Genomic DNA, 24,760 nt, shown 5'->3' on the forward strand with positions numbered 1-24,760 from the left:
CTAAATTGTTTGCTGCTGTTGAAGAAACACAAGCCCTAGCATCCTACCTAATCTTGCAGCACACGTCAGACTTTTTTTAGAAAGGAGGTCACCAGCTCAGCGGTACATGGCCTCTGGTTATAGACAGGAGCAACCAAATTTCAAATACTCACAGCTACCTTTCTATTCAAGTATGCAGCTGGCTTACACTGAATAACAAAGCAAGATCGCTGTTTCTGCATTCCAGAGACTGCTCAAACACTGCTCTTTGAATTCATGCAGAATCACAGAATCACAGAATATGCTGAGTCGGAAGGGACCCATAAGGATCATCAAGACCAACCCTTAGCCCTGTACAGCACCATCCCTAAGTGTCACACCATGTGCCTGACAGTATCATCCAAATGCTCCTTGAACTCTGTCAGGCTTGGTGCTATGACCACTTCACTTGGGAGCCTGTTCCAGTGCCCAACCACCCTCTGGTTGAAGAGCCTTTTTCTAATATACAGTCTAAACCTCCCCTGACACAGTTTTAGGCCATCTTTTTGGGTCCTGTCACCGGTCATCACAGAGAAGAGATCAGTGCCTGCCCCTTCTCTTCCTCTCACAAGGAAGCTGTAGACCATAATGAGGTCTCCCCTCCGTTTCCTCTTCTCCAAGCTGAACAGACCAAGTGACCTCAGCCACTCCTCATACGGCTTCCCCTCAGGGCCCTTCACCACATTCGTTGCCCTCCTTTGGATGCTCTCCAATAGCTTTATATCTTTCTTTATCTAATATTGCAGTGACCAAAAGTGCACACAATATTCAAGGTGAGGCCACACCAGTCTTATTTTATATTTTATATTTTATTACTGTTCTATGACAACTATGCTTTACTATTTTATTTATATTCAATTTTTAATCCAAAACATTCCTATAATACAGGTTCTCTGTTTATGTATAATTTTATGTACTTTTGCCACATTGTTTCTTTTTGCTCACTACATCCAGGAATTGAGTTTTTTAACATTCCTTTTCATTTTTACCAGCTGTTTTATAATAGTAGTAAAGGCAAAAAGTAATTCAGTACCTTTTCACATAATGCAAGTCTCATTCTATGCAAATGTGTCATAATTCAAAATTAAGTAATTATTTTTTTGCATAGGGAAAGCTAGCGGTATGTGCCAGGTTATCTGCAATATGTATCTTATGATTAAGGAAACAAGGTATGGTTTCAATTAGAGAAGTAATAAAACCTTTTTAAATGTTTCCTCAAATATAAAGGGAAGTTTTTGCTCCACTGAGATGGGACTGACTTGAAATTTATTTTCCCCGTGTTTTCCTTATTTTGAGAAAATGCTAGATTTCTATTTGCAAGTTAAACTGTTACCTTTTCTTTCTCCTTTCTGTGTGTTTGCCTTGTTTCACTTATAAGGAAGTAACATTTAATTTTACAAAACCCTCATATTTTCAAAGCAAAAAAGGTATAATATTAAGAAACAAAACCAATAAACAAAAAAACCCACAAACCACTGTGTAAATACTTCTGCTGTTGTTTTTGGTTTGTTTGTTTGTTTGCTTGTTGGAGAGTTTTAAATTTTCCTGTGCCTTTAAAATTTTTTAATGCTGGTTGTAACGAAAAAAGTTCACAAACCATTTCTATTCCCAACTCTTATTTTATTTTGTACTACTACAGGGTTAATTCAATTATTTCTGTGGCCACTTGTTATTATCACCAAAGGAAAATTACCATCCTTGTACCTTCAGTTAAGGGGAAATAGTTCTGTCTTTGTCTAACTGGGCTTGAACAGAAATGCTAATGGCTTCACTTCTTGAAATAATGTATCTTAAAATCATAGAAAAATTCAGGTAGGAATGGACATCAGACAATTTCTAATTCAAGCACCTGTTCCAAGCAGGGTCAGCTGTGAGACTAGACTTGGGTGCTCATGGCTTTGTCCGACTGGGTCTTGAACACTTCAGAAAACGGAGCCAGTGCAATATCTCTGGGCAACCCAATGCAGTGCCTGGCTGTCCTCAGAGTGAAAATGTTCCTCCTTATAACTGTTCTAAACCTCTTGTTTCAACTCAGGACCATTAACCTGAGCTTCTGCCTCTGCACCTCAGTTTGCCAGCAGGCTTGCACTGGCAGCTGTTTCAACCCCAATTTTCATGGCCTGCCCTCAAAGAGTTCTCCTTGGTATAGTATAGGACTGTCAGACTTCTATAAAGGACCACAGCAAACAGAACAAAATCTGGATGACTCTCCTTAGTCTTTCTAGTTCTCTGCATGATTCTCATGTCAGTGAGGCTTTTTGCAGAAAATCCAACAGGCACAGTTATACAGTTATATATGATGTTCAGTTCAGATTAACATACCCAGCATCTGTTGTCTACATGCAAGAAAGATGCTTAAGTTTGCTGTTACCTAGACAGCTAAGGCCCGATTCAGTTGCCCACAGAAATATACTGAAATATTCCTTCCTGGCTCCAGCTAGTGCTTCAGAAGGCTGCAGGTCTCCTGCAGGGCTTATTTATCGAGTCCAGATGAATGTCTCATATACACTGCCACATTTCAAATGGTGCTAGGGGCATACAGAGGTGTCAGTGGTTTGAACCTACAGGAGACGGATATTTGAATCATTCTTTTGGCCTGACTACTGTGAAAACATATAGTCCATTTATTATATATAGGAATTTAGACACCTAGTAAGCATTTAGACACCTACATACATACGCCTGCACTGAAGTGTCCTCTTTACAAACTGAAAGCCAGCCACAGCCTAAGACTGTGGCAGATGACAGCAGACAATTACAGCTCATTAAATGAAATGTCAGTGCAACGTGGTATGGGCGAGAATGACACTTGAAATGGTATTACCCTACATTGGGAAACAGCTTCTTCACATTTTGTCTCGGGCCTTCAATAAAATACACATTTAAGGTAAAAGTTCCACATGAGAGAGTAACAATATTCTTTTACTCCTTTCTCTTTCCTGACCACTTCATCTGAGGGAAGACTACTACTCAAAGAGTAACAACTACTGAAGGCCAATATGGTCCGTGAGGTAGAGATGAGAGGTAGAAGTCAAATCCCACCTAAACTCTACTTCCCACTTTCTCTGAATCTAATAATGCTATATTGCTCAGTAAAATTTCAAAAACTTCAAAATTTCAAAATAACATAGAGAACTATCATGTACCTTTTGAGAAACAGAAAATAAACTAAGTTCTCAAATTCTCGAATACTAAAAGGGTCTCCCAGAATTCTTTCTCTTAGCTTGAGAATAGCAGAGGATTTCATTTTTTGTTGAATTACAGTGACAGCTCCTGACCACTAACAACTTCTATTTATGATTCTCTTCCTCTTTCTAGTAAGACTTTCATGTGGATTGAAAAAGTACACTAAAACCACTGAAATCTACCCTACAGATGTGGAAGAACTATGAGCAAGGAGGGAACATTTTAGGATTCTAAGTAAATATGCTAATGTAGTCAAAAGCAGACAATATTCCTGAGACACAGAATGTTCTTTCTGCTAGTTCTTCTTTGTTGTTCTAGGGTTTATTTTGTAGTTTTGGTTTGGGGTTTTTTTTGTTCTTTTTTTTTTTTTTTATACACCAAATTTCTAGGTCTTGATTGTACTTCTCCTAATGTTTTTCTCAACTTAGTTTGGTTTTTCTCAGCTGGGTAACCTTTATTTAACCTTATTTTCCCTGGCTTCTTTGTGAGCTGAAATGATGCAAAACCCAAACATCCAAACTACACAGAGGTATAAGCTGAGGTTGAAGGATTGCTTTGATAGTACTATAGGTACAACATTGTGAAAATATTCAGCAGATGCCTTGATTAAATTCCTTTATATGAATGTTCATGAATTATTCACTTGATTAAAAGTGCAACGATTCATTTAAACAATATTGCAAAATGGCTTGAATAACCTATTTTATGATTTTATTCAATCTACCTCTGGCTACAAGTATTCTGAACCCATCTGGATGAATTCCTAGATGCCCTCCTAGATTATCCAAAATGTTTCTCTGTAAAAAATTTAGTTCTGTTCTTTTGTCCTGTATCTAGGCCAATACACTCACCCTTGAGGAGAAAAGACAACGCAGAAAGAATCGTGCCTTGCAGAATATAACACCTAAGGAGTCTTTCTGCTGTGCCTTTTGCAACCGGACATGCCTATCTTGTATTGGTCTTTTTAGCCACCAGCGTGCTTGCAACAAACGTGGGTAGAGCCCTTCCCAAATCTTCGTTCACAAAGCCTAGCCATGATGATGAGGCAAATACAACTACTAAAAGGTAATACTACATTGTCCTTCTGATAATTGTGGTGTCTTATAGATCTATTAGTTATTTACTGCTGCAAAACAAACCCATCATCTTCCTATGAAAAATGCAGTTTTCCCCAAAGAATCTTTTTACCTAAAGCACAAATTTGTGTAGTGAACACAATGAGCAGCATTGGAGGATTCCTTTATTTGAGGAAGTCTTCATTTCATAAATGAATAAAGCCATTTTTTGACTTGATATTTTGCAAAATACTTGTTTATGGCAAACTGTCACTTGTATTCAGATTTAGAATGTAGAAACTACAGTGATGGTTCCTTGGAAATGCTTAAAATAGATAAAATGGATTGACTGATTGAATATTCCTTTGAATTATTGTGAAAGTACTAGATCTATCTAAATCATGCCATGAAACAAAGTGGAGTTGGAAGTTATGTAACTTCAAGTTGCTATAAATTGCTTCTTGTTGAAAGCTATATAAAACATTTTCAAATCTGTCATGTTCCACCTCTTCTGCCTAAAAAAAAAAAAAAAATCGAAGTGAAAATGTCCAAGAAAAGTATGATTCAGGCTTATGTTGTTAAGCTGGAACAAAAGCTATGCCACCATCAAGACTGGATACTCTTTTGCAATTAAATCTAAAAACTTGGTCTGTTTTTATGTCCAGAATGTATTTATTACAGTAGGAATACTGTGTCTTATTAGATTAGCTAAACTAATGTAGCTAATTCAGCAACAAAACCAGCTCAGACATACTTTTTTTCTCACAGACACACTATCCTCATCATTTTTTTAATCCAAGTTTTTTTCTTGAATACAGATTTTATCTATCTTCTTTCTGCTGCTGATGTTCCCACATGTCCTCAGAACAAGCCATCTGGCAAAGCAGCCAGGAAAATGCATTTTCTGCTTCTCCTCCCACAGCAGCATGCAAGATAACCTCACAGCCACAGCATCCCAGAGAACATGCTCTACAAAGTCTGATCCTGACCTCCAGTCTTCATCAGAAAACAGTCTCAAGTCTTGGACTAGTCTCACCTACCACAAAGCAGGAGGAATGGAGTATAAAGAGATAGCATGAGGGAAACAAAAACTGCTTTATTTGTAGCATTGGGAACTGAAGAAATTAGCACAGCAGACAGCAGAAGACAGTACAGAAGGTAAATCTGTGGGACAGCACCCAAAGGCTGCTCTTGCTAACCCTGTGTGTAAACACCATAGCCGGTAGGAACTGCAAAAATGACAGTGAGATGAATGTCAGGTCCTTCTTTTCTATCCTGAAATCTCTATTGAAATTTAGAAAGGAACTACTTTTCCCTCATTTGGCTAATTTTTTTATATATATACACACACACGCAGACATATATATACATATATGAGATTTTTATCGGCAGTGAAACTTTAAAAATTATTTTAAAGTTTCACCGGGACTAGAGAGAAACTACTGCAACTGAGGCTTTGAAAAAGAACAGCCAGAGAAGGCAGTTATAATTTCCAGGACAGAATACCCCTCTGCAAAAAAACCTTGCTTATTAACAGAGCTGCCTTCCTCAATTAAACACAGTGGCTGGTAAAATAACAACAGGTCATGGTAGAATTGCAGTTCATATGCTGAAAGTGTGTATCACTCAGCATCACTCAGCATTGAGTATTACTCCATGATTATATTCTATGTACTCTGAAGAACAACAGCCTCCTACAGCAACAATTATAAGACAGATACCATTTATCCCAGGAAAACTCTTTGCTACTTGAAAAAAATACTAGGAAGGGGAAAACAACTCCTTGTGATGAAATTAGCTGAAATTAGCTCTGCTGATGATCTGTTCTTTAAATTGGGAAAGAAGGGATTTTTTTTTTTCTGTTCAGCATGACTTATTTTTAGACTGGCAAAGACACAATGGTAAACAGAACTGAAGCTCTGTGGGCACCTTCTGAGGTTAAATTACCTTTCATGCCATTTGCACAGAAGACTGTTCTCAAGCAGCTTGAGCAGATGGTTGGGCCACCATTGTCCGTTTACTTGTATCCACAAAGATAAACGATTGCTCTTTGAAATCCTGAACAATATGTGCCTTGTGATGCTTTAGGCTGCCAAGCCCAAAAAAATAAAAAAACCCTAACCAACAAAAAAACCCAAGCAACCAGATAAATATAAAGTTAGCTGAAGAGGATTGATGAAATTTCATTTTAAACAAGTATGTATAGAATAATATAATCATTTAGGTTGCAAAAGACCTCTAAGATCATCAAGTCCAACTGTTAACCTAACATTGCCAAGTCCACCACCAAACCATGTCCCCAAGTGTCACATTTACACGTCTTTAAAATACCTCTAGGGATGGCGACTCCACCACTTCCCCGAGCAGCCTGTTCCAATGCTTGACAACCGCTTCCATGAAGACACTTTCCCTAATACCCAATCTAAATCTCCCCTGGTGCAACTTAAGGCCATGTCCTCTGGTCCCATCATTTGTCACCTGGGAGAAAAGGCTAAATCCACCTCACTACAATCTCCTGTCAGAGAGTCAGAGTGAGGTGAGGTCCACTCAGTCTCCTTTTCTACAGGCTAAACAACCCCAGCTCCCTCAGCTGCTCCTCATATGACTCACTCTCTAGACTCTTCATCAGCTTTGTTGACCTTCTCTGGCACCTCAATGTCTTTCTTGTAGTAAAAGGCCCGAAACTGAATACAGTACCTGAGGTGTGGCCTCATTAGTGTCGAGTACAGAGGGACAATCCCTGCTCTAGTCCTGCTGGCCGTGCTATTTCTGATATAAGCCAGGATGCCACTGGCCTTCTTGGCCACCCAGGCACACTGCTGGCTCATGTTCAGCTGCTGTCATCCAATACCCCCAGGTCCTTTTCCACTGGGCAGCTTTCCAGCCACTCTTCCCAAAGCCTGTAGCGCTGCATGGGGTTGTTGTGACCTGAGTGCAGGACCCAGTATTTGGCTTTGTTGAACCTCATACCATTGGTCTTGGCCAAAAATATCTCTAATCTGGAATGATTTTGCGAAATGAACATAATATATTCACTTAGCAAAGTAGGAGATGCAGCTAAAAACAAACCATATACTGTAATTCTGACTGAAATAAAAATATACCATCTCTGCACAATCGCTTCTACTACGTATAACATTTGCTGAAGCATGCTACCAAAAATAACCCTCTTCTGCCTACTGGGCCATCAAGATGATCAGAGATGTCCAGGACTAAACCAGAGCAGACAACTGCCAGGGTACAGTGATCCACCCAACTATTGGTAGAGAAGGTAATTAATTTGTTTTAAGAACTTCACAAACTTCTTTGAGAGCAGTCCTGGTGAAACATCCCCAGTGTGAGCACTTTGTCAAGAACAACTTGCCAAAAAGGTGCTTTTTAGAGTAGGTTACTAAAAAGAGAGATTAATTTAAAGGATTGGAGATATGTACAACTATGAAGAAAATTTTGAAATTTTAGCAGTCTTTGGTATTTAAGAGTGAAGTGAACAGATGTTAGTCTTTGGACTTGCAACTAATATTTGCATAGCCTGTCACTCTTAAAAGTTCTCAAAAGAAAAGGAAAAGCAAGGTTGCTGAATATGGAAAGAATCACATGGAGTCAGTGAAGGGAGCTAGACAGAGAGTTCAATACACACAGCAAAATAAGACAGAATTTGGTTTAGAAAATAACAGTGAAATTAGATAACTGTGACTCACCAGCCTCTCAACATCCTGAAAAAGCAGGTATTACAAAGCATTTAATTAACTAAAATTGCATATAAAGATGTATAGTTGTTTCTGCAATAACTGCTTATTTAAATAATGACACAACAAATAAAATTCATGTCCTCTATCTAATACCACACACTCCACAGCAACAGCAAGTAAACAGTTGATACATTTCTCCCTTTCTCATTTCAATGATCAATTGATTTTTTTAATTGCTTTATGCTGTGCTGATGGCATATTTAACACACCTTACAATAAATGTACAATTTAGACATTTTGATTCTTGTCAGATTTTTAGAAATTGTTAACACTCATTGGAGTAACGAAAGAAAGGAAAAGACAGGTTGAGATAAACATCTAGCAGTGGCATCCAGCAAAACAAAGTATTATGCTCTGAATATGGAGAAGTAATTAGAGATCAAAGTAGAGGAAATAATTACAAAATAATGTAAACATGAACAGGAACTTAATAAAAATTATGTTAAAATTTAGGAAAAAAGAACAATTGATTTTCATATGGGAACACAAGAGAAAATCCAGATGGAAAGATTTTACCTCTCTGCCTCAGAAAAGCAAGGAAATCCAAAAGTGTGTTGGTTCTGAATATCAATGTCTTATGCTAATGTCATTTCCATTAAAAAAAAAGCCTTTCTTTCCCTAAAGGAGCAGTCTCTCTGTTTCACTTCCTCGACTTTTTTTCCCAAAATGAAATGAAAGGTCATTGTCTCTCAGCTGTTTGCCTCCCCTTAGCATCCCCAGCTACATTTGCCTTTTTGCAAGTAAAATATAATGAAAGTAATGAATACACTCATGAACATATAATCATATGATTTCTTAGGTTGGAAAATGCCTCTAAGATCATTGGGTCCAACTGTAAACTTAGCACTGTCAAGTCCACCATTAACCATGTCCCCAAGTATCATGTCTATTTAATCTCTCACTATCTGAAAGATTAAATTGGAAATACAATCATCCATCTCTAAGCAAAACAACACTATGTCTTCCAATATCAGTAGAATTCACTAAGAAGTATGTCCATTATTAAGAACTGAACACTATTTTTTCTTTATAAACTAATTGATGAATTGTAAAAATAGTACAATATCTTTATATGAAAAGAAGTTGTGACATGGGTCTGGGAGGAACATGATAAAAATATCCCTGATCTCAAAAATAACACATTTGCACTGAAAACACCAGAGTATATTTTTTTTGTGTTCTAGTAAAACAAAAAAAAAAGACAATTTAATAATACTAAGGCAGCTGCATTGTAATCAGATATCCTGTTTGAATGATACTTGACATTTTATAAGAAATATGGCCAACCAGCAGTACTTACAAATGTGCTATTTAAAATGCATTCTAAATAACTTCCATACCAAATGAACTGAGGTATCCATAAATGTTTTAGCTCTCTATTTAACTCCCTCCAGACATGAAATTTCCCAAAAGCATACCAGCAAAATGAATTTGAAACTGCTGTGAATAAAAGTTCAGCAAAACAAATGAAATTTCACTTTGTTGCTCTTACCGGGAGCTAAGAAGGACCATGAAGGGTAGACTGGTAAAAGCAATACACACACCCAGAGAAGAAAATGCATGCGTGTATAGATGGATTTTCAAGAAAGCCAGGGTGAAAACACAGGGGCAGAAATGTTGGTAGTTAAAAAACCCGTTGGGTATTTTATTATTATTTTTCAGTAAAGCAGTAACAATTCCCTCCACATAAATTATTACCTGGATCCTGCCGTAAGCTAGGCGATAATTAACGTGCAATAACAAGTTGTCAGCTGCTGGAAGAACTGAGGCAGAGATTTAGACTGTCTTTCTCTTTATACAACTGGGCATTAATATGTCTTCTGATGACCAAAGATAGTTTTCTTTCTGCAGGTTTTTAAGTGTAAGAGGTCCCAGTGGGAAAGTCAGGAAGGGGTTCCCATCTCTTTGGTATGCAGTAAGTTAAACTGATCATTATTTATGGAGAGGGAATATGCTGCACACTCTCGGAAATAAGACTCAATAAAAACATGGAAATAAAGAACAATTTCAGTTTTAACAGTTGTACAGCAGCTGATTCTGGAAGGAATTTCTCAGTACTTAACTCCTTTCATACTGCACTTCATTTGTGAGTCCCTATAAATGTAGCAGAAGAATTCAGTGAGATTACTGAAATCTCCTACATCTTCCAAGGAGCTGAAGATAAAACATGTATTATTCCATAATCACAGATGGGAGATAAAACAAAATGGAAAAGCTGTCTTTAGTCTCAGTACTATGAGTGACCAGTCTGGAACACATTCTGAACAGACAGCTATTCTGAAAGAGGTGTGTTAGAGGTAAAAGAGTTTAGAAGAAAAATGCCAATCAGAAAATCAGGTAAGTGACAATTTGGTTCGAAATTAGTAAAACTTGCCATTTAAATCTTGAAGTTTGCAGCTAAGATGCATCTACAGATTCAACCTCAGTTTAACAAACTTATGCACTGAGAAGGAAAGACTACTTAAAACTGCACATTGCAGAACTATAGTTATTCCTTATTTCTTAAATCTTTATTTCACTAAATGTAGCAGTACCAAGAGGCTAATCCCCTCTATAACATCAGAGAAAGAATAGATATCCATTTTAATGATCTGATAAGTCAGTGGGAGAAAGGATAAGCTCCATGATTACATGGACTGATCACAGAACATTCTATTAAGATCAAATAGAAACCTCTTCATGAGAAACCAATGCCATGATTGTTAATAAAATATTGGCTTCTGACTTGCTGAAACTAGTAGACCAAGAATTTACACACTATTTGACACAGGATTTTATAGTAGTAAATGAAATGGAAGCTTTCAAGTATAATATACATTACTAAGGACAGAAATATTTGTGACTTTAAATAAAAATACCATGACATATTTGGAGCAATTTTTCACTTGAACATGCACGTCTTTTAGATACTTGGTAGAAATCACCCCCAATTTGTGCACAACTACTTTTTCCTCAGCTGAACCACAACAATATCCAGAAGACAAGGTAGGAATTTGACTTGATCTACTTCAGGCACTTTCCAAAAACAAGTGAAGCTGAGACAGGGTGTTCCAAATTATCTGAATTGCTTTGCAATGGCCATATGAGAATAGCACCTCAGCTTTATGATTCATAAAGACAATAGTTGCTCCAGTGCTTTAAAATCCTTAATTCCCAGCTCATGCTTCAGCACTGAGTACAAAGAAAGACTGCCAGAAGGCGAAAAATCACCTGCCACATCTGAGTTTTCCTTTGAGGTCTCCCATCTCACTAATGATGAGGCTGACTTGGCTTTGCATACGAGATACAGCAAAGAAACAGCCTGCGGTGATATTGAAGTGGAAAATAGAGCAAATTAAACTGGTTGTCTTCCTGTTTTACAACCAGCTGCAATTACCATACTAGGTAGATGCCATCCAAAGAAAACTGTGAACCACACAAACAGGAATCTTCATTAGCACGCATAGAGTGAACCTTTCCCCAGGTGTAATTTAAGGAGTCCTTAAAATATGCAGTTCTATCTACTACTTTGAGTTCACAATCCCCTCCTACTGTAATTCTGGTTTCCTTCTACATCAAATCCCGCAGTTAAATCTACTTGCAGGATGACTGCCCTGATTAATAACTCTACAATGTCTGTACTCTCTGTGGGACAAAGCATTTCTTTGTTCAAAAGTAATCCTTTTCCTCTAAACGCTGGCAATTTCAGTGCCAAGGGAATGAATCACCACAGCTTGGTGCTGCCATTCACACTGCTGGGATGCGTAGTCATTTGAAGTCATTCTGAGCCATAATTTCTCATCCTCCTCAGTCAGCTGTGGGTTCTGAAACTGGAAGGACTACATGCATGCAAGTAACCCACAGGTCACCCAACATGTCCATCAAGAAGACCTGAGCAACTTCACAGACACTGAATTCTGAAATAATAACTTGAGAAAAAATGTTTGCTGGAACGAACCAAGGCAACCAAAAAGGCAGAGCACACTAATACAGGATGTAGTTCCTGGAAAGAAATGGAACGGAAGGCACCCTTTGTTTTACATAAAGTTCCACTGCAGTTTGCTGAAAAATAAAACTACTTTGCAAAATTGGTCAGTATTTTGATGCATGTTATTATTTTATTAAGTCCCTCAATATGTTTATATCATACCAACACACTGAATCATATTAGAGAAAAAACACAAATTGAGATATAAGCCTGATATCCAGACTGAACTGTGGGTTGCAATGACTATGGGCAGAAAAGGAGCACTACTTGTTTAAAACTGATGCACCTACAATCTCTACCATTGAATCTTCTAGCTTTGAGAAGGGTTTTGTTATAACTAAAATATGTAAATCTCTCTTTCAAACAAACAAAAAAAAATTGCAGAGGTTTCCAACCACAAAAAAAGCTCTTTAGGTAATAAGTTATATATATATTTGTTACTGTAAAGGTTCATTCTATCATAAATATAAATTTCAAACTTTCTGGTTTGATCTCCTTTAAGATTATCTGAGTGCATACTACTGCTTAGGAAGTGCTTTAACAGGTGCAGAACTGGTAACTGTCTCCCAACACCAAATGAGTCACTTCAGTCTAAGGACAGTGGTGAATGGAAGCCCTGAAAAGCTCCATTTATATGGCGCTTTACAGTACAATTTAATGAAAATTTCCAGTACCTAAATAAAGAACACATCTTCTGCTAATATGTAACTAAAGTTAGCATCTAGTAAGGAAATGGATCAAGTCTTTATACCTAACAGAATTCTCTTGTTTAATTAAGTACATATTTTTAAATGAAATATGCATTCTGGAGAACATTCTTCCCTTATTTCACACATTTTGTTTTTCTTTCACTCATTCTCAGATTTTACACCCTTTTCACCCCGCAAATGTGAAGGATCTATTTTGAAGTCTGTCAGAATAGTAACAAGTTTGGAAGTGCTGCAAACCCAGCTTAGCATGGACTGTGCCTGCATTGTTCTAAAGCCATCATTGACTGATTCCAGACCTCTTCTGGCACTGTATATTCCCATATTTATCACATCTCAAATTCGAATGTATACTTGAATGCACTTGAAACTACCAGTAGCTACTAAGAACTGACAACATAAGCAAGTACTTTCCTAAGAAGATCTTCCCTAAGAGAAGCACAGATCAAGAACTCCGTTACGTCTGCATCAGTTCTTCCCCACCTGCCCAGTGAGGTTGACTGGGATGAGCCTGTTGCATTTCCCTTCTTCAATGCTGCATAGGATTCACCCCATTTTCTCAGTCACTCCTCCTCTCAACAGACAGTGAGGTGCAGCCAATACTTTCACTCCTGCTCCCTCCAGTTGCTCACAGCATGTAATAGCAGGTAAAAAGTCATCCTTCTCTTCCTCTCAGCATTACTGCTGAGTTAAGGAAGAGGAATGACTCCCCAGTCAGCCATGAGGTAGCTGAGATGCTGTTTATAATGAGTTTTACAACCTGAAAATGTTGTTCTCAACAGCTTTTCACAGCTCTTCAAAAATTTTAAGCTAATGTCTCAATATCTTTTAAAATGCCACATACAGACAGAGCTATATAAATATATGATTTCATGTTTTCTTGTCACTTTCAAGCACTTTAGTCGACAAACCCCTGAGGCCTTTGGACCACAGGACTGAAAAATGTTCAATTAAAGCTGTTTCAACACGTGAAATAAGAGAGTAAAGAGAAGAGGGAGCTGAGAAGGCATCAGGGAGCTGTGATTATACAGAACATGCAGGGTTTGCATATTGGCAACTCGCAGGCTCAAGGTTAAATTTTCCTGAAAGTTGCAAACAGACAAGAATTACAAGTGATATCAGCAAATTATAGCCATCGGACACAATTAAGATAGATTTCTAAGCTGTACATCTCCTTCTTGACTCTAAGCAAAGGGTGTCACACATAACGTCATATACCCTTGCAGAACCTTTGTAACAACTTTGCTTGGCAGAAAGAACTTTCTTCACACATTTTCCTGAAAGCCATCATTATTGCTGTTTGTGCAGACACATTAGACTGAACTAAAAGATTATTTTGATATAATCCATGTCAACAGATATAATAAAATGCTGCTTTTTGAAAGTTGATAAAGGCAAGGCATGCAATGGACCAGATAAGAAGCACTGGCACAGAAAAATAAAATAGCTTGCTGGAGGTAAAACTTCAAATCACCAGTAAAATTGGGAATACATTTGAGATTCTAGGAATCTTATTTGAAACGATCTTCTGGAATATGTTTTCTCTGTAACATCATACTTTTTTTTTGTTAAGATGTAAAGTACTAGGATATACCAATATATGAGCAGATGAGGCAATCACTGCATATATATTTCTAAACTCAATTCTGTAATGTTCAGAAGGTCATAAACTATTTTTGTAGCTCTACATAAGCTCAACATGCCATGGGGAATGCATAAAAGATGGAAAAAGAGCCATTATTCCCTACTATAACTCAAAAATTTGATGCTGTCTTATGACCAAAACAGAAGGTTTAAAATTAACCAAAGGAAAAGAAATTGCACACATTGTGCATGTATACTGAGGAACTCATTCTCTTAGGATATTAAAGAAGTCAAAAGTATAAAAAATTAAAAATTAAACAGAAAAGTTCACAGACAGTAAGCAACCGTCCAGACACCTGAAAGGCTAAGACACCTGAAAGGCATAACCAGCCAAAAGCCAATCTGAAATGCAGTGTGATTATCTGTAGCAGTGTGACATCAGCTAACAGTGATACTCCTGTACAAATATCCAGAACTCCTTGGCTTTGGACCCCCTTAGAGCATTTGTTTCTTTGATGGGAAGAGTTGAGGGTGCTGAAGCAAGAGCTTAAAATGAGAAGTGAGTTTTGAATTTTGAAATTTCATTAAACAGGTGGTTTGAGCCTAGCTTAAATCTCATGCATCTTGTAGGAGAGTAAGAGACTACTGGAAAAAGTGTCACGATCTGAGGCATTAGAGCTCGCTTTGTTTCTGGGAAACATAAATAAAAGCTGGCAAACACTTATTTCACAGCAGTGTGATTGCAGAAAGAAGCATTAGTTGCCTTTGACATTTACTGCTGCATCATTGCTACTTATTGAGCCTGAATTCCTGACCCACTTCTTTGTCTTCTAACAGTTATCAGAAAAAAGATAGGTAAAGACACTGTAATGACCCTAGAGAAGTGTACAACCTGCACAAGAAAGTAGAATCAAATTTCCATCTCTTTCACAAAATGTGCTTTCTTTTCCAGAGAAAAATAAGGTAGAAATAGATTTTCTTGATAAGCAAATGTTTATTTGTTTGACATTTAATAACTTTGACATGAAAAAACATTCTAATTATGACAGATTTCAATGTATGTTACACATAAATGCCTCCTCTACACAGCTGTCTATTTCCTGGGTACTTTTAAATTGTTCTAAACGTGATTTTCATAATGCAATCAGCTGCTTGAATACACATAACCTAATAGAAGTAGTATGACTTCCCTGGTGCACAGCTGTAAACAGACAGCTGACTGATAGCAAATGACCTAGATAAATCTGTCTTGATAGCTGTGGCTCCTTAGTCTTGACCTTCTGACACTGTTCCAGCTGTGCAATAGCTTGTCCTAGCATTAAGGGACAGACAATCTCAGGCGCATTCTATTCTGGGAAAACTACTAATATTTTTCTAAAGGGACACACAGTCTCATAAAATTAGTGGACTAACATTTATTTCTAATATAAAAGCAAAAGAAACATTGAACCTTTCCACATCTTTTCATCTTGCACTATAAAAATAAGTAATAAGTAAAGAATTAGAGCATTAAATTGAATGTTATTCATATTTTACTTGTAGTTAGATGGTTTTGCATTTATTTTCCAGAAATCTCCAAGTACTGTACAACACTGTACAACAAATTAAATGCAGCTTGACTATAAAGCCTCACTGTAAAAAATTAACAATTACCTAAAATATTGCTATATAATTGAATTTAGATTAAACTAAACCCAGAGAATTTTCTTGAATGTTATGTATACACAACTGTGAAATGTTCAAAAGTCTTCTTTCAGATACACACCTTGAACACCTTCAGGTGTCCTTAAATGATTATTAGCAATGGTGCTTCTGAAAGGTTATAGGAAGGCTATAGGAAGGGAAATCCTTATTCTCCAGGTAAAAGAGTGACATCCTCACTGAAGACTCTGACCATACTGTATTCAGAACTGCACTACACTAAACTATTTCGATTCACTGAGATTTTATGTCCTTCTATAAACAAGAGCCAGAATTTAAGGCTCATTTTGAAACCTAAATTCCAGTGTCAACTTCTTCCTGACACCTTTGACTTGAACAAATAAAAGAAAGAAACTTCATTTTTGGCTATGTTTTTAGATATTGTATTCAACTCTCCAACATAGTACATTTGAAATTAGGATGCCTCAGTTTTGAATTTGGCTGCAATAAGATGACACCTTCCCTATGGCCCCTTCCATCAGAGAACGCCCTTCCTAGAGAGAGTACTCTACATGCTGCTTTAAACAGAAGAAAGCTAAAAACCTGTGAGAGATATAGGAAGGAAACAAAAGAATTACTTGATATCTGCAAAACTTACTTCCTAGTGAAAAATGTTGAAAGCTCAGACTATTTGAATTGTCTCTAAAAAACCACAATGCAGAAACAAACAAAAGCAAACCACCAAAAAACCCCAAGCCCCAGTGATCCCATGCCTGGTTCAATGGTAACTGCGCACCTAGAGCCTTCATGATCCTCTTCCCACTCAAACTGCACTAAACAGCGTCATGTGGCCCATGAAAAAACCCAAACTAATTTGGCCTCATTTTGTTTCATTATAATTCAGAGCTATGAAAGAAGTACAACTGTGAGATCAAATTGTAGACTCAAGAACAGAGATCATGCTGCGTTAATAAACTATTACCTTTGGTTTCAAACATACCTAGGCTGCTCAGAAACTCTTGAACTAAAAGGCCTCTATCCATTTGATTTGCACTTTTCTCTCATAAGCAGCCTGCTCATATAGACACTTAGCTAAATCAGTAAATACAATGACAGTTTTATTCTGTTTTTCCTTTTATCTGAATCATGGGTTTCTCCTTTGAAAGAGTGACCTGTCTATGTAACTGGGTGATTAAAACGCTCACTTTGGAAAACCAGAGGGAGAGAAAATGTTGAATTTCACAATTAAAAAATTTAATCTATTCACTGGGTCCAGAATTTAGCAGAGCCATGTTTGAGCTGATACATATTTTTTTTTAAAAATCAGTATAAGCATTAAGATCTTTCAGTTCTCATTCTTTCCCATTTTAATGAAAATTAGTAATAATAGAGCCTTTTGAGGCTATCACCTATCATTCTGAGGGAAAATTACTTAAAATCCATGTGTTTGCTGACTGCTTTGCTAACAGTGCTTTTACTTCCTCACCAAGCCAAAGCCAAAACAAATCTAATCCACTTTCCTGTCGATACTGAATTGATCCTTATTGTACTTATACCCTATCTAGGTTTACATGACCAAACATCAGTGTTTCAGTTCTGTCTCTCAAAGAATATTTCTCCCTAACAGTCTTCATTGAGAAGTGGATGATCATGGCAACTTTTCTCAGTGTCTTGTCCTTATGCTTTGCTTTTAACCTCTGCAAGCAGGTCTTGGCTCACAGAAGTTGTCAAAGGCAGCAGCATCTGAGTGTCTGTGTCTTATTCACAGAGAGGGAAAAAGGAGCTAATTTCACATTAATGAGACTTATAGATACATGTTTTTTTAAGTTAAGGTTAAAAAGAATCTAAAAGGAAAACAGAGTAAATCAGACACTGGAATGAAAGACAGGGAAAAATATTTCTTTCCTGCATAAACTCAAATCATTCCAACAACACATTTTTGTCTTTGGCTTTATGTAGCAGTTTTGATCCTAAGACATCCCAACATTTACATGTTTAATAAATACCCATTGGAACTAAAATAATACATGCTTGAAAGCTGACCTAAAAGAATGCTCAACAGGGTCTAGACAAAATGGCGGTTATTTTGTTGTGATCTTTACTGTTTTAAGCCCTTGCCATCATGGGTAAGTCCTACTGAAATGAAGTATTCCAGGCTCCTCAGAAATACAGGGATTTTTTTTTAATAACAGACACACAGATCTGCTGTAGTCCCTCTTATTTCTGTAAGCACTGTTACAGCAATAGATAACGTACTGAGCAATGAAGGACCTCTCCCCCAAGAAGCATAACACTAAATGGGCAAAGTATGTTCAGTGCAGAATAATGTAGTTCAAATAGTGATATTTTCCTCTCCACAAAACAAAAATAAAGTGATCATTTTTGGTATTTGAGAAAAGGGAGACAAGTTAACATCAGCAAAATGCATCATCAACTTTTTAACAGACACCTTATTGCCACTGTGCTGACAGGTAGGAGATGAAGTTCACAACAAAGGTCACTAAGTCACGTCTATAATGAATAAAATATGCTACAGTTGAATAAGATGGGAATGTCCCCACCACTAAGACAACTTGGGCATCCATACAATTGGAAATGCATGCCCAGTACATTACCTCAGAGCCAAGATAAACAGTGTCTTTAACTATCTTGTGGGTATTGTAAGACGTTGAGATACAGCATTTGGTAGCATTTCTAGAGGTCTCTGTTTGACAAGACCATAACAGGTATTACCTAGACACTGTAAATTAAAACTTTTGTTGGCCTATATACTCCAGCTAAGATGGAGAACAACTGTACTACAGACTGCATGAGAGTCTTAGTCATTAAGAATATCCATTCTCAGCAAACAAGAGAATAATGAAGACTCTGGTTCCCCCTTTAGAGAAGCAGACTTTGGACACAGAAATGTTAATTCACCTGCCCAACACCACACAGAAACTCTAGGACAGAATGTACCCTTTATTTTAAAGGTTGCTATCTGACTACACCAGCCTTTGGTAAATCACAATTCAATGTTTCAGCATGTTCATCAAAGAAACAACCACGGACAAACCTGATTGTGCATCGACTCTTTTAATCAAAGTACTTGAAGTGCATCGAAATCATAAGATTTTCAGTTTAATGTGAGTTCAGAATAAATACGCACATTCTGCCTGTGGTTACCAACTGGCAGATAGTATACCTCAGATATGAAAAAAATATTGGCAGATATTGAAACTTAAAGAGGAGATCCTGACAGAATAGGAATCTTATAGGTTAATTTTTAGCCTATTAGACATAGAGTGTACATAAATTATGAGTAGGTTAAATCTGCTTAATTAAAGAATAAATGGAAGAGAAAAATAAAGTGTAACATTCTCCAGCAACATTTCCCAGACGAATAAGCCTAAGTAGAGGAGACTTTTTTTTCTAAATGAAAACCACAATAGCACAAATTCTAGCATTATGATGGGAAAAGAGGAGTCTCTGCTTCCTCCCCAGAGACTCTTGATAGAAAATTTTACAGAAGAAAAAGATGAGACCACATTCCAAAAGCACAGGGTCCAAAGCCTCACAAATAAGGTTTGCAATTGATCATCTGGGTGAGAAAGAACAACAGAGGATTGGAAAAGAAAGCTGTGCTTTAATTTCTATGTGAGAGTTCCAAGCAGGAGAACAAAACTTGCTCCAATTAAGAAAATATCAACGCCTCAAGCTAATGTAACTTTGATCTTATTCTTTGCCAGAGAAAGGAAATTTCATCTCTTCAAAGCTTCAACCAAGTAGAACCAAGTTATTAAGGAGCAAGAAAACTTAAGTAAGAGCCTTCTAGAGAGACCAAGGACAAAATGACATGTGTAATATTTTTATTGATTACCTACATCAGAGGAATTAAAATAATAATATTTCTCTATTGGTACAACAGTAGTCATATATATTCATCTGAGAACTGAGAGGCATAAAAGTATGAAAAATTTGTAGTACCTTCATCCTTTTAATTCCTACTTTACCTTTTAGATTTGACGAGTCTATTTTTTTCTTAACAATATAATTTGCCATCACATAATGTAATATTAAAAAAGTATTATAAAATATATTTGATTAAATTACATCATTGACTTTTGAAAGAACACTTAATATAAATTTATAGCATTAGACTGACAGTCACAGAAACTCAGAGGTCATATTACTGCCCAGTCAGATGTAGTGGGAGTTTTCAAACCAACCGTGAAACACATCCCTTACCCAGAAGGAACCTTATCACTTAACCATACCATTCAGTACTGACCTCACTTAAGAGTGAGTTGGCATGGGTGGTACAGGTGACTCCTGCAAGTGTTGGGGCAGGTATCACCTAGAGGCAGCTGAGATGGTCCCCAATCAAGTCACAAGGCAGCCTTTCCAAGAGCAGTTAAGTGACAATACTTTTCAGTCACTGCTGGTGACTGAGCATATACAGTAGAACTCAGAAGCTCTGAACAACTGCAAACTTTTCAGTCTTTCAAAAGAGCTGAAAATCTTCAAGTAAAAAACAAGAAAGCAAAAACTCAGAGGAAAAAGAGAGTTCGCTATTGCAAACATGAGGTAAAAATAACAGCATGTTTTCAACCTTTTAAAGCTAAGTATAAGCAGTCAATCCATGTGGTAAAGCATACTTTTGCCATCTATCTGACCATTAAGATCGGGTCAGGAAACCAGAGGCAGTAATCAGCTATCTCCTCTAAGGGATTCAAACAGCAAGGGTTGTAGCAAAGGCTAACAGAAAAAAAGATGAATTTGGTTAAAAAATTATCCAAGGGCTCTGTATTTTAAACAATTAAACTTAAGATGAGCACCAAGACATGCTCATATGTGAGCCACCAGAGCCAGATTTTGGTACATGTGTTTGGGTTCTCTGGCCTCAACTCTGTCATATTTACATAAAACACCTTTAACGTTGTACAACCTCTAGTCAATGTAAGTTTATAAATCCCAGGAAATCACCATGGTAAGCAAGTTCAGAGTCAGAATTTGAAGTTTTTACATGACAGTTGTTTGTCTCAATGTGAGGCAGCACGTTGTCCTCATCTGGCTCTTCAGATGCCTCTGCCTTTTCTGCTGCTTGTACTGTAGGATTTGTATTAATTTTTATTTCCTGTTTGGAATTCTGCACTGGTATCTTATGGACATAAAAAACTGGTGACTTGGATTGTTGTTAGATTTGCATCATCATGATCCATATCAAACAACAAAAAAGTCTTTATTTTGCCTTTTTAAATGCTTGTTTGCAATATATTGAAAAAAAAACCTCAGGAATGTAATGGGTTAAGTAAAAGAGGAAGACACCAATCATTCACTTGGGAGGCACAGGGTCAGATTGTTGAAAATACTTGCCCCAGACTACTGAAGAAAAAAAAGCATGATTTCTTGCATTGTGAAATCCTCAGTTTTGACTTTTATATTATTAAATCCTTCTTGAAGACAAACTAACACTTATGGACTTAGTCATTCCATAAGCTAATCAGCACCTAATATCTTTTTTATCTGGCTTTGAATGATATCTTAACAACTTAATACTAGCTCACACTGAAAGCCTGATTAGCAGAGACAGGTGACAATAGCAATGATTTCTAGTGTGTGTGGGACCATTACTGTGCTGCTAAAATACAAAAGGAAAATATTACCTCCTACAATTCTTGCTTTTGAATTTGAGGAAAAGCACATGCAAAGATGTTTTATATTGAATCCAGTTTGATCTCCCTTCCCTCATCTACAGTCTGCATCTGGACCAAATGAATGAAACATTTTTCACTTCCCCAGCACATGGCCTGAATCAGCCTTCCATTACCATCACAAATGAATGTATTCTGAACCTTAAATATGCACAAACAGTATTTTTCTCATCAGGAAGATGCAGTAAGCACAGTAGTTTATACAGCCTCGAACCTAACAAAGGAAAGGCTTGGAATAGATACATTACATAAAACATAAATTTTGCCTTTAAAGGGGACTCAATTTGACTGTTAATTTTAAACCTGTATTGAGAAAATAATGCATGTATTGCAGGATATTATTCTGCATTTTGAGGAAGGTCTCCAGGTATGCTGAAGAAAGTGGTTACAGAATTTACACTGGTACTATTCTGCAGACTATAAAAATACTATTGCAGGGATTTTTGATTATAAGGACTCATAAACTAAGAAGAATCAGACTGTCCTTTCTCAGATGTTGATGATAAATGGGTCTTGATGATACTGGTACTAACAAAACTCAGTGGAGACCCCTTTGGTTTCTACCTTCAGGACTTAACAGCACACTGCCATAATAACAGGAGGAAAGATATTTACATGTAAGTTTTAAATTGACTTACTTTGCAGAGGTAAATAAGAATGCCTATTCCCTGTTTTATAACTGATGAAAACAATGCACAGAGCAATTGTGTGACATATTCAGGAACACTACATATGACTTATTCATGATGCAAAGCCAGGAGTCTTTACATTTTGATGCTATCTAAATTGTGATGGTATCTATATGCTTTATATTACACAGATATTGTCAAGTAAAGCATAATTATATTTTTCATCTCTATTCCTACTACATGTATGCTATGTCTCAAGTCGTTATCACACTCATTAAAACACAGTAGTTCTGTATCCCATGTCAGCATTTAAATGAAGTATGAGGACAGATTACAATACAATTAACAGAAGTATTCCCAATGAATGGGCCTTGAAAAACAAAGTGAAGCCTTGATTGGAATGATTCTGCACTTGAGGCCTACACAGCAATCACTAGGGCTTTTCATCATGCTTTTTTAAAGAGAATTGACAAGTCTGATGGAGGAAGAAAGAGAGGAACTACAATTTTGAAGCTTCATTTTTATTCAAGATGTAGCAGCACAAGGACATACAGAGGCAGCCTAGGAAAAACAAGTTACAGTCAGAAATAAAGCCTGATTGAGTAGCTGAATCCATTTATGCTTTCCAAGGTTTTGCATAGCACCTGACATGAGGGCCTCTCTCCTGACTCATGTCTTTCAGAACTTTCATAATAAAAATAGCAAGTCTGTCTGAACAAAAAAGGGCCCCAAAAGACAAAACAAACAGCAAGTTTGTACCTTATATTAAAACTTGTATACTTTATGCTCATGCAGCAAATACCTCTGCATATTTATTTACCTTGGACAACACAAAAGGTCACTTATTGTGTGCATAATAAGCTAATCCCAATGGTAATTACACTGAAGAAGAAAAACCACTTTCTTCTGAAGGTTAACTAGATTCAAAATAACCCAGTTCTCATCAGGGTGTTGCATTTATTTCAATTAAGTCAATCAACTTAACAAGGATTTAATTAAAAACAAGTTAGCAAGTCAGAAGAAGTATTTGAAATATAATTAATAAGTACTTTAAATAAGCAAGATGTAGTTAAATCAAATATATTATTATAAATGCACTAGCCTATTACTTCTTTGCTGATGCTTGCTACTGGTCAACAACAGAAAGCACTCCACCCTGGGAATTCTGGCAGGCAGTTCATCCTTGCAAAGGCAAATGAACACATTGTCCAGGAGGTGTAATATTGAACTTTCAAAGAATTAGGTAGAGAGATGAGTACCTATTTCCATTTGTTTTACCAGAGGGAGAACCTGAGGTTTCCCCACACTTTCTTTGCTTTATTTCAACTGTTGCAGTTGGTACAAAATAGTTTTTCAAGGCAGTTAAACAAAATATAAAGTGCCTTTTCACTGAACTGACATGTTTCTGAGTTTCTCTGCGAGCACTGTGTGAGCTGGTGGAGAGAGAAGCAAAGCACTAATGAACAAAACCAGACAACCATCAGTATGGAGAGGCCAGTGTTTATTACAACCATGCACTATCCCAAAAAACATCCATAACCTACATCAGACAGGTTCCCATTCTGTGCCTTTCCATTGTCTTTTGGACAATTATGTATCTCATCCCTGGCTTTGGAACCTAAGAGCAACAGTACTTAGACCTCTCTCTGCTGCCCACAGCACCCTTCAGCGTTTCCCGGGAAATTCCCTATGTAATTCCATTGTATTCTTCCCCTTGTATTCATGGGGAAAAAGCAGGGGAAAAAAAAGCACAATTCCTTGCCCTGAATTCCCTAACGACCCACAAGCAAGCTTCCCATTCTCCTTAAGCTATCCCTAAAAATACTTCATTCTGTTGTCACCAGTGAAGACCACTTTAATATAATACAGTAGATGTAACCGTATTTCAAGTAAACATACTTGAAAGTTAAGGGCATATATATACCCAAATGAAAGTTTTTGTCTACTTCATTGTTTACAACTGACTGAGCACATTTTCTTTTATATCTCTGACACATTGAGACCAGAAGCACAAAGATTAAGACAAGAATGAACAAAAGTGACAGCTCCTTTTGGGCAACCAAATTTGAGAAGCCTATGCCTGATCTTTAAGATTACTTCATGTTTTATTGCACTTTTCACCTTCAGACCACAGTTCCCAGCTGGTCCCAGCTACAGATATAAGTGCTCCCAACTTAAGTTTTTAAACCTGTAGTTCTTGATTATGAGTCCCTCAGAAAAAAGCAACACTGAATGAGGAGTTATGTTTTAGAATCTTTATGTCTACATCATTTTTCCAGCACCATAGAGGAATTCTGGGGCAGAGGCAGAGCTGAAACCCAATTAGCCATGTCACAAACACAGTCGTTTTGGAATCCCCTGCTTCACTTACAATGAGTTGCCATCTCTATATACAGCCCTAAAGTAAATCTACCTCATACATTGAGCCAGCAAATGTTTCGTGGAAAGTAGGAAGGAGACCCTCTCTAAGCATATAATTAACCAGATGCATGATAATGTGTATGCTCGAAGGTCCTAAATTAATTGCATAT

At 37.0% G+C, this 24,760-nt stretch overlaps 1 protein-coding gene across 15 annotated transcripts in view; it reads right to left on the minus strand.

Moving 5' to 3' along the window:
* DLGAP1 (DLG associated protein 1) overlaps positions 1–24,760 on the minus strand; it is a 418,553-nt gene that overhangs the window by 332,794 nt on the left and 60,999 nt on the right. The gene's annotated exons all lie outside the window — the stretch shown is intronic.

This window comes from Lepidothrix coronata, unplaced genomic scaffold (assembly GCF_001604755.1).
Source record: "Lepidothrix coronata isolate B3197 unplaced genomic scaffold, Lepidothrix_coronata-1.0 Scaffold6, whole genome shotgun sequence".
Taxonomy (NCBI): Eukaryota; Metazoa; Chordata; class Aves; order Passeriformes; family Pipridae; genus Lepidothrix; species Lepidothrix coronata.